The 16,519-nt window shown below is 32.8% G+C and overlaps 1 long non-coding RNA gene across 2 annotated transcripts in view; it reads left to right on the forward strand.

Moving 5' to 3' along the window:
• The window catches only part of LOC309974860, a 70,209-nt gene extending 53,690 nt beyond the window's left edge, over positions 1-16,519 (forward strand). Inside the window, exons 3-5 of one of the 2 annotated variants that reach the window (XR_014326925.1) lie at positions 10,310-10,391; positions 13,533-15,415; positions 16,237-16,519. This is a non-coding gene — a long non-coding RNA (uncharacterized lncRNA). Of the gene's footprint in view, positions 1-10,309; positions 10,392-13,532 lie in introns of both variants that reach the window. The other variant, XR_014326924.1, reaches the window with a different exon arrangement.

A 16,519-nucleotide genomic window follows, 5' to 3' on the forward strand; every position in this document is an offset into this window, starting at 1 on the left:
CTTTTTTCAATATTTATTTGTTTGTTTATTTGGCTGTGTCGGGTCTTAGTTGCGGCACACAGGATCTTCGTTGAGGCATGCGGGATCTTTCATTGCGATGCATGGGCTCTTCGTTATGGCGCGTGGGCTTCTCTCTAGTTGTGGTGTGCGGGTTTTCTCTTTAGTTGTGGCACTCAGGCTCCAGAGTATGTGGGCTCTGTAGTTTTGCGGCACACAGGCTCTCTAGTTGAGACCCGCAAGCTCAGTAGTTGTGGCACACGGGCTTAGTTGCCCCACAGCATGTGGGATCTTAGTTCCCCGACCAGGGATCGAACCTGCGCCCCCTGCACTGGAAGATGGATTCTTTTACCACTGGACCACCAGGGAAGTCCCCATTGTTTTTTTAAGAGAGGAATTTTTTTTTAACTATTCACTTGTGGAATATGGATGTTCCAGAAATTATGGAGTATTAGTGTTCCATATGTTTGATACTGTAAAAATTAAATAATGATAGTGTTTTTGATTCATTTTTACAAATTGAGTAGAGATGAAATATTTTTCAAATTTGTTTTTCAATTTTAAGCTCTTAAACTTTTGTTGCTTAACATAAAACATTTAGAAATAGTCACACTTCTTCCTAGTTTTTCTTTTTTGAGCTATGTTTTTTGATTTTTATATATTTCTGTTATGTGAATTTAAAATAAATTAATGTATCATTTGGTGCTAAATAAAATAACATCTTTAGGTTCATTGTCAGCACTTAATATCATTGCTTCTGTCTCTTTAATCTACAAGAACAAAAATTTTAAGCGATTGACTTTGTAAATAGGAAACAAAAGATAAAGCAGAAAATTCACTATTCAATGCTGTCAATGTTAGTAGTCCTGTAAACAAAAGTGATGGAGATAAATTACCTTGTAATTCAGGAGACTTATTAAATTTGCCTGCTGTCCAAGAGATAAGCTAGTGAAAAGAAATGACAACTATTTCTCACATAGGACTGGTTATCGTTTTTAGAAATCAAGTTATCAAGTTAGCCATAGAATAGCAATGGCATGTAATTATACCATTATAGAAAATATTGTCAGTTCTTGAATTATAAATAGTGTAAATGTAGGATTGACTAAAAGTACTGGAAATAAAACCAGAATGTTGTAATCAGTAGGGCAGTAAGCAGTCAATATGGCAAATGATATAAAATCTGTTGTGTTTTCAATGAAAATGTAATGCTTTTTTTATGAGTCCCTAGATGTAGCTGAAATTTCTCCTATTTTTAATTTATTTGTGATGGAAATTTACTGGTGTAAATTACTGTCTACCTATGCCATTCATGGGGAAATTTTAATTATCTTGAATAATTTTATAATGTGAATGTTTCTGAGAGAAAGACGTGTGCCAAAAGAGAAAAAAACAAATTGCTTTTTTGGCACTTGGATTAGTAAAGAGTGTTATAATCCAAAGCAGAAAATTTTATAAGGATGCTAGGTACTGTCAGCATTTGGTGGTAAGGAAGGATTTGCAAACTTAATAACATCATCAATTGATATTAATTTAGTAAACATATCATATCTAAGCTCTTAAAGCTGTATATTGTTTTACAGTTTGTGAACATAGAGAAAGTTGACAATATGCAACAGCCATTTTTCAGTCATTGTTCAAATAACAGCTATTTTTGAGAAGTAGACAATGCTTAATCAAATGCCAGGTGTTCCTGTCCTCAAAATTTTATATATTTGACACATGTATGTTTAAGAGAACGAGTTAAATTTGAGCTTTAATGTTTACGGCAGTGCTGTGTTTCTGATCTCACAAGAATTATAGCTATAAAATTTGAATTTTAATGCCAAAACTATAGAAAGGGAATGAATTCGCTGTTTTCCCACCCTGACCAACTTCTCAGTTCAAGATGGGTGATTCAAAGAAGGATAATAGAAAACTTATTATTTGTGAACTTACTTTGGATATTTTCTTAGGAAATGAAAACAAGTCAGAATTTAATAGCACAGGCCTTGATTTAAATAGGAAATGAATATACAAATATAATGAACTCTAGTATGATAGGGATTTCAAGTTATAAGCATAAGTACAGTAGGTAACATCCCAGACTACTGTCTGCAGTCTTGCCCTTTGCCTATTTGTCTGAAATTTGAGTCTTCAAAATTATCTCCCTGTAAAAACAGGAATAAATTGAATGCAGATTGACTTAAACATGTATCCACTTGTCAGCAGTCATACCTGACTTTTTGCCTAGACTGTCAGTTTCACTCTTCCTGTTATATCCAGTAAGTTTATTAAAATTTTTTTCAGTTTTGTTTTCCTTAATTTGGCTCTACAAGCTGTTTCTTATGCCTCTGGAATTTGGTGCCCTATAGTCAGAACTTAAAATTGGCAGTTTGTCCTCCAAATCCTTAACAAGACAGCTTAGTAAAATACATTGAATTTTCCTAAAAGTCAATTTTTTTTTTTTTTTCTTTTTTGCGGTACGCGGGCCTTTCACTGTTGTGGCCTCTCCCGTTGCGGAGCACAGGCTCCGGACACGCAGGCCCAGCGGCCATGGCTCACGGGCCTAGCCGCTCCGCGGCATGTGGGATCCTCCTGGACTGGGGCACGAACCTGTGTCCCCTGCATCGGCAGGCGGACTCTCAACCACTGCGCCACCAGGGAAGCCCAAAAGTCAATTTTTAAACTGATCTGTATTCATTTTATTTTAGCCCTCAGAATATTAAAATTAGAACCATAATAAATAGACTTTTTCCTTAGTGTTATAAATTGTATTTATGTCATTAATAACTCATAGAAAATAAAATTCTTGTAAAAGAGCAGGTTTCAGTTTAGCATACAACTTAATTTTTGGCCCTAGATTTATCTTCTAAAAATAGTTTTTGTATCTTTTCTCTAAGCTAAACATACCCAAGTCCTTCCACTGGTTCTCACAATATGAATTCTAGACCATTAGTATCCTGGGTGTTTCACTTTGGATCTGCTACATTTTGTCAGTATTCCTTTTAAAATATTGTATATAGAACTGAACCCAGTATACTCAATGTGTTTTGAGGTACAAAACACAGTATGTCTCTTATGAATAAGATACTTCTATTAATGCATCCTGATTCCACTTTCTCTTTGTCATCAGTACTGTTGGTTTATATTGAATCACAGTCCGCCAAAACCCTAAGTTTGTCTGAGGTGTGTTTCAAATCCTATAAATTTAGATTCAGCAGGTATTTGTTGAATACTTGTTCACTACTATATGTGCTCATAAAAGTTTAAGATTGTGCTGTCTTAACTGCAGTTTCGTGAAGTAGATGTTAATAGGCCCATTTTACAAAGAGGAAACTGAGGCTCTGTGTACTGAAGTAATTTATCCAAGATCTTGATTCCTAAGGGACAGAGCCAGGATTTCATCTTGGGTCTTCTGCCTTCAAATTCACTGCTCTATGTAATTGCTGCCTCAATAAATTATTTCTACTATTCATTTCATTGATAAAGTTAAAAATGCAGAAATTGACCAGTGAATTCTACTGCAGTCAGGATGATTTAAGAGCTTAGGAGACATGTCTAGAACTTCTTCTTTTCTGATTTTTTTAATAGTTTTTTTTTTTTGGTTTTGCATCTAGTCATCAGGGCTCTTTCCATATCTACTTGTTGAAGGTGGCTCTTGTTTTAGCCAGCAAACTTGGAAGGAGAGATTAAAGGATGTAGGCACTATGAGGTTTCCAGTGGACTGAGATGTAGGAGTGGAGAAATGGCATGGTCCATACCATTGGAAGCATTGCCACATAGTCCAGTTTGAAAGGAGGATAGGTATGAAATAATGAAACCAGTTATCTGCTCAGCACGGTACTAAATCCTGGGAATAATAGTCTGTATTCAAAACTTACTGTGAATGGACAGTTCAGTATCAGTAACCTTCAGAAAGGTTGAAGTAAGAATCCACCAGAGAAGATAGACTTAAATTGTCCTTAAAAGTAGGCATAAGTGGAAAAGGCGTTAGTGAATATTTTAGCCTCCAGCAGTAGGTTCAGTGAAGATTCAAAGATGGGGTAGGAATATACAGCTTAGGGGAGGAAGGAACTGAAAAACAATTTATTATAAGCATCTCAGTTCTTGCGGGAGCCTTGAAAAATCACTCAATGGGAGAGGATAGTCACACTCAAATGATGAGTAATTGTGTTTGTTCCACTTGCTACTCACCTGGTGGCCACAGTAGCATCAGGCTTGATCAGTCTTTTGTCCACTCACAAATAGTTCATGTACTTCTCTAACTTAATAGGGACCCTTTTCCCTTAAATATATAGCCACCATACTTTGAACACACTAACAAAATTAATAATAATCCCTTACTGTAATAATATCTAGTTCCTGTTAAAATTTCTGATTATTTCAAAAAGGTCCACATAAGGCATTTAAAAGATATCTTTTAACTTGAATTGTAGAGTGTTTTCATTGGAGAGAAATAGAAAATACTGGTTAGGTCCTGATTATATAGACCTTGATACTAGGCAGAGAAGTACACACTCCACTTGGGAAACCACAGATATATTCTTGAATATATGAGTTTCAGGAAGTTTATTAATTGACTAAAGATGGGAAGTCAAGCTGAAATGCAATTTTAGTTATCAGGTACTTAGACGTGATTTTAAGGTATGACATTAAGAATGGCAAAGAAATTGATGAATTGCGATCTCAAAGAAAGGGTCAGTTGGTTTTACTGACGAACTGAATACAAGGAATGATTGACACAGCATAAAAATTGTAAAGAGAGAATAGCAATGGGTAAGTATCCATAATTTGAATGCAAAAGAAGAATGTGTCTAAGAAAAAAAGTTAAGATAAACAGCATATTTATTTATGTTCTCATTAAACTTTTTATATTGCATTTCTTGGCTGACATTATGGTATATTTATAATTTATTCATATCTAGGGAGTAAAGTCATCAAAAATTTAAAACTCAATATAAATGTTTAGCTTGTAAGTAGTTTAACTTTGTATATAAGGAAACTATTGTTAGGAAATCTAATAAAATGATAACATATCTAATAATAAAATGATAACATATATATAACTCTATATATTGTACCATATATATATATATGTATATATATATGTTGTGTAAATACATATATATATCTCCTGACTTTTCTGGAGTAAATTATATAGATTGAAATCCACTTCACACAGTTTTTAAGTAATCATTCATTAATTTCTTTATCAGAAAAAAATCAAGGGAATGCAGCAACAATACAAATTTATATTCACTTAAACTGAAAAACTAGGTTTTTTTGGATTATAAAACAGGCTTTCTGGATTATATCTGAATATTATTTCAAGCCTGTTCTCAACACTGAATTTTAAATGTATCTTGTTAATAAAATCCTTGTTTTTAAGCATTTGTATCCAAAAATCAGAAGTAAAAGAAAAGCAAGTTTTAATCTGTCTTCTGTGAATTTTATTTTCTCCAGGTAATATCTATATATCATACCACTTGTGTAGTATTCCACTGTCCTGAGCAAGGATAGTCACTCTGTGGCCCAGGGGCTATATATAGCCAGCTCCTTAGAGGTTTATGTGCATAATTTGAAGCATACTTGAAGAAAGTAATTACTATTATAAATTGTGTTAATACCAGATTAAAAGTAAAATTAAGTATTTGAAAAATCTAAAGTAATTTAGTAACACATAAAGGATATGTGTAAATAACAAAGTAGCATAAATATTTTCATATCATGTGACAATGGAAACTGTCTATAGATTAAAGAAATTTTGAGTTTAAAATAACCCCTTCCTGAAGGCATAATATAAAACCTATTTTGGCACCCCAAAGTAGAAGATTATTATAAATGGAAAGGAAAAATCAAAGCTTACCAGCTCTAGAGATTATTGTTGCTGTTGAACACAGGTAAAGAGAGATGTACCTTCCCTATTTCTGGAATTGCTCCACTGGAATCTTTCACTTTATTATACATTTAAATAAAGAATTTCCATATTTTTCTGGCATGTGGAAATAAATGTTTTCTAATATTTTAAATTTATCAGGTTTCATATCGAAAGCCATGATTTTTGTCTCAGTTAAAAATAGAAATAAAAATAGGAAAAAAAATTTTCTCTGAGCGTTTATTAAAACATCAGTGATAAAATTGCAATATTACCACAAAGTAATAATCTGTAAGGGATGAAATTAAGATGAGAGAAATTATAACATGTTTGCTGATAGGAATGATCCAATAGAGAGAAAAATTAAAGATGTAGGGGAGAGTGTTACAGGAATATCCTTAAGTAAGCAAGAGAGGATAAAATCTAGTATAAAAGGGAAGGGATTGGTCTTATGAACAGTGATTGTTCATCCATAATTCAAAGAAAGAGTTATATGGGGACAGATACATGTATGTAGATAGGTGTGGTGGAAACTGGCAGAAATTCTCTTCTCATAGCTTCTGGTTTTTGAGTGAAAGTGAGGATGAAAGGGAGATATTGAAAGTTTGAAGAGAGAAGAGACACCTGTCTGATGTTTTTCTAGAAGAATGAATGAATGGGCCAAGATTGCCAGACAGCTGTGAACCGATTTTAGGTATAAAAGATTTATAAAGTAAAATTATTTCTGTTCACAGATGACATGATCTTACATGTAGAAAAACCTTGATTACACACACACACACACACACACACACACACACACAACAACCCTGTTGTAACTAATAAGCAAAATCAGCATTCAAAAATCAGTTGGAGGGGCTTCCCTGGTGGCGCAGTGGTTGAGAGTCCGCCTGCCGATGCAGGGGACACGGGTTCGTGCCCCGGTCCGGGAAGATCCCACATGCCGCGGAGCGGCTGGGCCCGTGAGCCATGGCCGCTGAGCCTGCGCGTCCGGAGCCTGTGCTCCGCAACGGGAGGGACCACAACAGTGAGAGGCCCGCGTACCTCAAAAACAACAAAACAAAACAAAACAAAAAGTTGGATTTCTGTGCATTAACAGTGAATAACCCAAAAAGGAAATTAAGAAAACAGTTCCATTTACAATAGCATCAAAAAGAATAAAATGCCTAGGAATAATATTAACCACAATGGTGAAAGACTTGTATACTGCCAACTATATAACATTGCTAAAAGAAATAAAGAAGACACAAGTAAATGGAAAGACATCCCATGTTCATATATTGGGAGTATTAAGATGAAATACTACCCAAAGTGGCCTACAGATTCAGTGCCATCTGTATCAAAATCTCAATGACATTCTTTGCAGAAAGAGAAAAATTACATCCTAAAATTCATATGGAATCTCAAGGGACACCAGATAGCCAAAACAATCTTGAAGAAGAACAATAATGTTGAAGCTCTCACAATTCCTGATTTCAAAACTTAATATAAACCTGTAGTAATCAAACAGTATGGTACTGCCATAAAGACAGACATATAGACCAATTGGAATAAAGTAGAGGCCCAAGAAAATAAATTAGGTGCCCCAGGCCCCTTGCATATATATGTTCAAATGATTTTCAACAAATGTGCCAAGACAATTAAATGCGAAAAGGGCAGTCTTTTCAACAAATGGTCTTGGCAAAACTGGATATCTAAAAGAAAAGTTGGACACTTACCTCACACCATATACAAAAATTAAAATGGATCAAAGACCTAAATGTTAGAACTAAAACAATAAAACTCTTAGAAGAAAACATAGGGGGAAAGCTTCATGACATTGGACTTGGCAATGATTTCTTGGATATGACACCAAAAGCACAGGCCTATGCAAAAGATAAATTGGACTTTATCAAAATTTAAAACTTCTGTGCATCAAAGGACGCTAATAGAGTGAAAAGGCAACCTAGAAAATATTTTCAAGTCATGTATCCGATAAGGGATTAATATCCAGAATATATCAAGAACTCCTGTAACAAAAAAAAAGAAAACCTCAGTTAAAAAGTGAGCAAAAGACTTGAATAGACATTTCTCCAGAGAAGATATATGCATGGCCAATAAATACAAGAAAAGATGCTCAATGTCACTAATCATTAGGAAAATGAATATCAAAACCACAGCGAGATAGTACTTCACTCACATTAAGATGGCCATTATCAAAAAAAGAGATATGTCTTGACAAGGATGTAGAAAAATTGGAAGTTTTGTACACTGCTGATGGAGGTGTAAAATTGTACAACCACTGGAAAACAGTATGGCAGGTCCTCAAAAAATTAGAATTACTGTATGATCCAGTGATGCCTAATGGGGTATATACCCAAAAGAATTGAAATCAGGACTCACATAGATAGTTATAAAAAATGTTCATAGTAGCAGTTATCATAATAACCAAAAGATCAAACAAAACAAATGTCTGTAGATTAGTGGACAAATAAAATGTAGTAATATACACAATTGAATGACTACCCAGCCATAAGAAGGAAAGTCTGATATATGGAACAACGTGGTTGAACCTCGAAAAAGTTAGGCTAAGTAAAAAAAGTCAGACACAAAATGACAAATACTGTATGATTCCATTTACATGAAGTACCTAGAATAGGCAAATTCAAAAGTAGAATTGTGGTTTCCAGGGGCTGAGGTGATTGGGGGAGTGGGCAGTTAGTATTTAGTGGGTACAATTTCAGTTGATATAGATGAAAAGGTTCTGGAAATGGGTGGTGACGATGGTTGCACAACAAAGTAAATGGACTTAATACCACAGAACTATGCACTTTAAAATGGTAGAATTTTTATTACGTATATTTAACCACAATTTTTAAAAATAAAACAATAATAAGTGAAGACATTCACTGTGAAGGTTTTTTTAAAGATTTATAAAACTATTTGCATTTTGCAGTATTCACACTTATTTCTTTCAAGTTTGGCACACTTGGCTTAGTTTAAAATTTATAGATTTGGGGGAACTCCCTGGCAGTCCAGTGGTTAGGACTGCACTTTCACTGCCGAATATGTATATAGAGAGATACATATAGATTTTGATACATATAGAGATACATATAGAGAGATACATATAGAGAGATACATATAGATTATTTCAATTCGTATTTGAAATAATTGAAATAACCCATTTGATTTTAGAATAATCATTTAATGTATATATCTGCTTTGCATGGGCAAAGAAAAATATGCAGTCTTGAACAATTATTTGCTTTATGTTTTTGTGTCTTATGATTTAAATGATTTTAGATTCTTTCTTGAGAAGGGATTATGTCTGTTCGGTACACCAGTATACCGACTCACATAACAACTGGGACGGTACCTGGAACATAGTAGATGTTCAATAAAATATTTTTAAATGAAAAATGTGCATATATAAATTATGTATATTTGAAAATCTGTTCACAGTTTTGTCTGTTCGAGCAGGGAGGGTAGCCTAAAATGACAGTTCCTTAATATAATTGATAAATACAGATATGTGTTTCTCAAGTCATTACAAACATTTATTTTGGTTACATATTAAAAACTGTGCCAAAACTTGAGACAATAATAGAGTAAGATATGAAACTGGTTGCTCAAATAGAAAATTAGCTGCATGGGAATTTCCTGGCAGTCCAGTGGTTAGGACTCCACGCTCTCACTGCCGAAGGGCCAGGTTCAACCCCTCGTTGGGGAACTAAGGTCCCACAAGCCTAGCGGCAGGCCAAAAAAAAGAAAAGAAAAGATTAGCTACATATACTTTTAATGGGAAAATATTCACAAAAAATTAATGTGGGATATAGGACAGTTATGCTTTGTATAAACAATTAGATATTAGAAGGGAGGGGCAAATTTCAGTGCACATCCCCTTATTCTGTAATAGAAGTAGTGTAGCTTTAGCATAGCCATTTTAGTGGTAAGAAAACTGCTATAAAAGAGGTTGTCGAAGCTTGAGCTACAGTGGTGGTAGTTTTCTGGTATCTTCTAGAGAGAGAAGAAATTTCATTCCAACATCTGAGTATGTGGAAACTGTTTAGGAGTAAAATTCCTTACCTGGTGAAGAGTGGGGACAGGAAGAGACTAGGAAGATCAAGAGCCACAGGGTTCCTGTTTTATTTCTTATCTCTGGGTACAAAATTAACTCATTTTTCCAAGGTTCATATTTTAGAATTACTTCCTATATAAAGTGATATCCAAGTCTAACAATAACTATTCTAATAGATAAATGTTGAGGGTAAAATAATATTTGGATTTTTTTTACAAATTAAGAGAAAATTGGTTTGTTTTAGGCCTTCTGTATATTTTTACTGTATTTAGTATTAAAATATTTCACATGACTTCTGATTTTTTTCCTTTAAAAGTATATTTGTGTTTTGCTAGCTTAAGTTTATTGAAACTTAGCTCTTGTATGTCATTTCTTATTTTTCCCTTGACATGAAGTCTTACCTACTTGATGAAGATGTCATTTGAATGGTGTACTGCAAGGAATTAAATGCTGTTTGTAAATTATGCTTTTACCAAGGTAAAGACCAAATTTTATGAATTCACTGTTTGTTTATAAAAGGAAAAAATAACTTCATATATTTAATACATTCAAAAGTTTGATTAAATATTTAATTGTATTTACTTATTAAGTTGACACAGAAAAAAATGCTTTTATTTTTCTCATATTATACAACTTTGTGTTCCTAACCTATAGCAAGGTGCTTCGCACATAATAGGCTTTTCCTTAAATTTTCAATGTAGGAATAAGTTTTATTATGTTACTCAAAAGCTTCCAAGAAATAACTAATTATGCATACTATGTTAATGTTAGAATCTTTAAACATGGGTTTTTTAATGTATTTACCCTCTCTTTTCCTGAAAGAAAATTTTTTTTGTATCTTTAGGTGCTAATGTGTGTTTAAAAAAACAAAACCTTGGAGTAAAGTAGCAGCACATAATGGTTTGTGGATTTTGAAAAGGTGCAGGCCATATTGTGCTGCCTCAAAAATACAAGGATCTGATCTTCTGAAGAAAATATATTTCTTTTTATTCATAGCTCTTATGATAGCAATGTCAGCAGTGCCTTAGCAGCACGTAAATATTGGCGTTAAACTTCTAAAATTATCTCCAGTATTAACTGTGCTGCTGAAGTAAGGTTGGCCATACTCTACAGTCATATTTTAATGTATATTAATATTACCAATGTATTTTCAGCTTTATTGATAATTAATTTTCAGTATTAGTGATAATCTTGTTATTTTTAGTATGATTCAATAAAAATAAGTTAGTACTTTTAGATGTTTTTATTAAAATAGTATAATTGCAATTTAATGGTTGTGTTGAATGCCATCAAGTTTATTGAAAGAGCTCATACAGCATCAAATAAATTTATTTTAATGCATATTTGTATTCAGTCTAAATATTCCATTTTTACTTCAGGTAGAACGGAAATATTAGTTTTCCCTTTATTTCTCTAGTAAAATGAAATTACATTAAGACATTTGCTTATCTCACAGATAAATGTACATTATAAAATACACATTTTGAACAGAACTTAGAGGATAATTTTTAGTAATATTTCTAAATATTCTCTTATAAGGGAAAGGGGAAAGTATCAAAACATGTGAATTAAATTCCTGAAATCCTGTGTCTCAAAAATAGACTTAATCATAACTTTAAAAGTAGGAAAGACCTTGTAAATGACAAGTATATTTGTTGGTTAGTTCAGGAAACAGAAACTCAAATTAAGTAATCTGCTACACATGCAGATTAGGATCTTTAACCTTACGTCTTCTGACTTTATCCTATCATATTGGTTTTTTATTGTTTTTATTTAAAAATATTTTTTAATCCTTAGCCACAGATTTTCGTTAGAAAGTAAAGTCGAAAATATGAAGGCCTTGTTTGCTTTTTTTTATATCTAATATTTAACTTTAGCATAAGACCAAAAATTATTATGATAGTCACTAATTTTATAGATGCAAACAGTCAAAATTTTTTAATTTAATTGAAGTTTGAAGGAAAATGTTTTCTTTACCTTCTATTCCTTATTTGTTGGTGTTTAATTAAGTCATTAAACTAAAAATTGATGTTTAGGATAAGAGTGTGGTTGTGTAGTATACTATACTCCTGGTCTTATTTCCTACAAGGAATATCTCCTTTCAGTTGTAACCAAGCAGGAAATCTATAAAATACAAGCAGTTCTTAACAAATCATTTCAATTATAATTGTCTATATTGGAAACCCTAAAAGTATTTCAGATGTTATTTAAGGAGTTGTATTTGAGCATCTTCTGTTTAAATTCTTATTTCAAGGTAAAGAAAATATATAAGACAAAGCTCTCATTTTTAAGAACAATCTCACTTTTTTCCAGCAAAATTTTTTTCCCAAAATAAAGAAGTAGTATACCATATTGGCGAGAATCAAATGCCAGCTTTCACATGGAAATATTGCCTTGGGGCTTTTAAAAGTCATTCATCAAGCTTTTAGCCTGTTCCCTTTATTTTATCTCAGCCATTTCATGAAAGACCGTAACAAATATATGGTAATTTTTGGTTCCACTGAGAATATTTCAGGAACTAATACATAGATACTTAGAAATATTTATTGAATGAATTACAAAGTTTGTCCAGTATTTTCCGGAAGAACCCAGGAATTAGATTTCTATTTTTTCTTTTGTTTTCCTTAATGTATTTGAAGTCAGATTTTAGAAAATTATATTTAGTCTAATTTGCCTTCTAAATGCATTTTATATTTACTAAATAAATCTTTATATCTAGGTGCTCAGGATGTGAAAAAGGATCATTTGGGGCTAAATAAAAACTTTATTTAATTCAATCCTGAGAATAGATTAAAGAAAAATTGAAATATTGGGAGAGTAAGAAAGTATAGAAAAACTGTTGCATTGAAATTCATTATAACAGTATGCAACTTCTTTCCAGTCTCTTATTAGAGAAGGTGAAATAGCCTGTCAGTACCTAATGAAACACTCATTTAGGTAACTCAACAGGACTTAAAGTTTTATTTGTAAGAGTTAATATATTTCCATCTTTGTGTAATTTTGAAACACAAAGATCAAATAGTAAAATAAAAGTTATACCCTTTCATGTTAGTCTTAATATGGCCATTTATTTTTTTGCAAAGAAGAAATAACTATATATGGGTGTATATTAAGCTTTCATTTTTTCCACCTTCTTTGGAAAAAAATCCTAATCTTTTTCATTCAGGTTTAAGTTGATGCCAAATAATTCCAATATTGAGCATCTTAAATCTGTTACTTGGAGTATGGATTGAGTTTGGAGCTAACTCAGAGGACTACAGGCAAGTATTCAGGAGGTAGTCAGAGGGATAATCGTAATAGTTGAACAATTCAGCTTGCATACTATATTCAACTTCAAGTCTCTTAAGATCACATATATGTGAAAGTAGAATTGACAATTTGATCATAGACTAAATGCCATTTTTAACAGTAAAGATTTTCTTCAATCAATTATGTAACCTTTTAATTGTTATAGAATTAGAGGTGTTTTTAAGCCACCAGGTATCATTACTGATATATGTTCAGGTTAGCCATAACTGGATTAGCAAGATTATACTTTAATAAACTATGATTTCTAAGTTAATGTATTTATTTATTTAGAAGTTGACATTCTAAATCAATTTTTTTTTCCTTTTGCAGGTGGATATTACTATCCCTTATTCATGGAAAAAGTTATATTCTAAGTGTTGTTTCTCATTGAGTATTAGCAAAAAGGAGAAAAATTAATGTCCTAAACTTTTGAGATAGATTTGGCTCTAGTAAGTATTTAGATCTGTTATTAATAGGGTTGGCCAAAAAGTTCGTTCGGTTTTTTTCCATAAGATGGCTCTAGTAGTGAGCGCTTAGTTGTCTTTAACTTCATTCGAAACAGTTTTGTTAGGTTGTATTGTGACAGCTGTCATATCAGAGTGCATTTAAAAAAAAACATCAAAATTGGTGAATTTTTGTGTAGCCATTTTAGTATTGAAGATGGAAGAAAAAAGCAATATTTTCAGCATATTATTGCTTTATTATTTCAAGAAAGGTAAAAACACAACTGAAACGCAAAAAAAGATTCGTGCATTGTGTGGAGAAATTGCTGTGACTGATCGAACCTGTCAAAAGTGGTTTGCGAAGTTTTGTGCTGGAGATTTCTTGCTGGACAATGCTCCACGGTTGGGTAGACCAATTGAAGTTGTTAGGGATCAAATCAAGACATTAATTGAGAACAACCAACGTTATACCACGTGGGAGATAGCTGACATACTCAAAATATCCAAATCAAGCTTTGAAAATCATTTGCAGCAGCTTGGTTATGTTAATCGCTTTGATGTTTGGGTTCCACATAAGTTAAGCGAAAAAAACCTTCCTGACCTTATTTCCGCGTGTGATTCTCTACTTAAACGTAACGAAAACATTCCGTTTTTAAAACAAATTGTGACGGGCAATGAAAAGTGGATACTGTACAATAATGTGGAACAGAAGAGATCGTGGGGCAAGTGAAATGAACCACCACCAACCACCCCAAAGTCCGGTCTTCATCCAAAGAAGGTGACGTTGTGTATTTGGTGGAATTGGAAGGGAGTCCCCTCTTATGAGCTCCTTCCAGAAAACCAATTAATTCCAAGAAGTACTGCTCCCAGTTAGACCTACTGAAATCAGCACTCGATGAAAAGCATCCAGAATTAGTCAACAGAAAACACATAATCTGGGACTTTCCTGGCTGTCCAGTGGTTAAGACTCCGTGCACCGCAGGGGGTGCAGGTCCGATTCCTGGTCAGGGAACTAAGATCCCACATGCCACGCAACGCGGCCAAAAATAAATGAATAAATTTAAGAAGCAAAAAGAAAGAAAACGTATAATCTTCCATCAGGATACCGCAAGACTGCATGTTTCTTTGATAACTAGGCAAAAAGTGTTACAGCTTGGCTAGGAAGTTCTGATTCATCCACCATATTCACCAGACATTGCACCTTCGGGTTTCCATTTACTTCAGTCTTTACAAAATTCTCTTAATGGAAAAAATTTAAATTCCCTGCAAGACTATAAAAGGCACCTAGAATAGTTCTTTGCTCAAAAAGATAAAAAATTTTGGGAAGGAGGAATTACGAAGTCGCCTGAAAAATGACAGAAGGTAGTAGAACAAAAGGGCGAATACGTTGTTCAATAAAATTCTTGGTGAAAATGAAAAATGTGTCTTTTATTTTTACTTAAAACCCTAAGGAATTTTTTGGCCAACCCAATACTTACATGTCTGGGAGAAGAAGTAAGAGACCATCATCAGTACATTTCCAGCTAAAATTTTTTATTTTCTTACCTCTTATCAAGGGATTTCCTAAAATTTCTGTTTTATTACTAATAGCTTGAGCCCCTTTAATGGAGAATTAATTTCTCCAGCAGAATTTAAGAGTTTATGTTCTTACCTTGTTTATTTATAAAATAGATCTCACAGATTTCTGATTTTTTTTTTTTAGGCTATTTGCAATGAAGAAAATGTTGGCAAAATAAATAAGTTTAAACTATGTTAAAATTACTGTGCAAGGTAACAAGTTAGTTGCTGGGTTTTTGTTTTTATTATACTGAAATTAAATTCAACATTTATCATTTCTCTTTGGGTCTATTTCTTGATTTTTAATCCATGGGATTCATGCAAAAACTACATGAACAATACATTTAGATTAGCATATGTATGAGTACAGGTCTCCCTTAATTCTGTGGAACTTTGAATAATCTGATACTTATCATATTCTTGTGATTGAACTTTTGTGTTTTGAAAAAATGTAAACTGCCTAGAGAATCTTGTTATTGTTTCTATTTATCTTATGCTATAGGGTTAGATTTTGTTTGAGAAATTATGCTGAGAAAAATTTTTAAGCCACCTTTACACTAAATGTCAATTTGATTAACTTGTTATTAAAGTTATTCTGTATATCTTCATTTTATAATTTAAGCACTTAGCATGGATTAATATCTTTAGGAAGTAGTAGAAACTTTAAAATCACTCCAGAGTTTGCTTATTTCCACATCTCATTATTTTATAATCTTTGGGAATGCTTGTATTTATGAAAGTAACATTTTTCAGGGACATAAATTCTAACAGAACCACTAAAAGTTTTTTTCTGTTTGGACTTTAATGCATATGATACTAAACTATAGGATAAATTTTTTAAGTTTTCATGTGATCAGTTAAAAATACCACTTTAGCATGAAGCAACAAAGTAGAATGTTGTCCCATAGTTAGAAGTAAAGAAAGTTTAAGTACGTCATTTCTTAAGAGAATTTGTACATTTTAACATAGTCTATGCAGATTTTTATGTTAATTTGTTTTTCCATAAATGTCTTTTCTGGCTTATGTTTAACAAGGAGCATTAAAAATAGATTTGAAGCATTTATATAGAGAGGACTACAAATTTATTTATTCTACTATATTGGCACTGAGGATCAGCACTGAACAAAACAGGTAAATTCCAGCCCTCATGAGCTTACAATGTTGGGAGTGAGGCATGGGTAATAGAATAGACAAACTGATAAGTACTAATATGTGGTATGTCAGATGGTGATAAATTCTATGAAGAAAAAAAGCAAGGGAAGTGGGAGGGATGGGTTAAACGTGTTTGGAAGGCAGGCAGATGTGTTTTTAAATAGT

The sequence above is a fragment of the Leucopleurus acutus genome, assembly GCF_964270905.1.
Source record: "Leucopleurus acutus genome assembly, chromosome: 18".
NCBI classification, from domain to species: domain Eukaryota; kingdom Metazoa; phylum Chordata; class Mammalia; order Artiodactyla; family Delphinidae; genus Leucopleurus; species Leucopleurus acutus.